The sequence below is a fragment of the Octopus bimaculoides genome, chromosome 22 (assembly GCF_001194135.2).
Source record: "Octopus bimaculoides isolate UCB-OBI-ISO-001 chromosome 22, ASM119413v2, whole genome shotgun sequence".
In the NCBI taxonomy this organism is placed as follows: Eukaryota; Metazoa; Mollusca; class Cephalopoda; order Octopoda; family Octopodidae; genus Octopus; species Octopus bimaculoides.
Window position 1 is genome coordinate 27,357,834 of NC_069002.1, and position 253 is coordinate 27,358,086.

At 26.9% G+C, this 253-nt stretch overlaps 1 protein-coding gene across 1 annotated transcript in view; it reads right to left on the reverse strand.

Moving 5' to 3' along the window:
- LOC106872988 (major facilitator superfamily domain-containing protein 10) overlaps window positions 1-253 on the reverse strand; it is a gene marked incomplete at its 3' end in the record, with an annotated part of 88,945 nt that overhangs the window by 58,745 nt on the left and 29,947 nt on the right. The window lies entirely within an intron of this gene.

Here is a 253-nt window from a genome sequence, read left to right on the forward strand (position 1 = left end):
TTAAAATGATAATGAAGAAATGCAGAAAACAAACTAAGTAAGTACACACGGACAAATATATATGTACATAAATACATACACACACACACACACACACACACATATATATATATATATACATATGTATTCATATAATTATGTGTGCCTATATGCCAATGTACAGATTTATATATGTGTATATATATATATACATCAAAAGGACGTGTTTTGATACTATTCCACATTCACAAAAACAGCCATACCAACAATATAT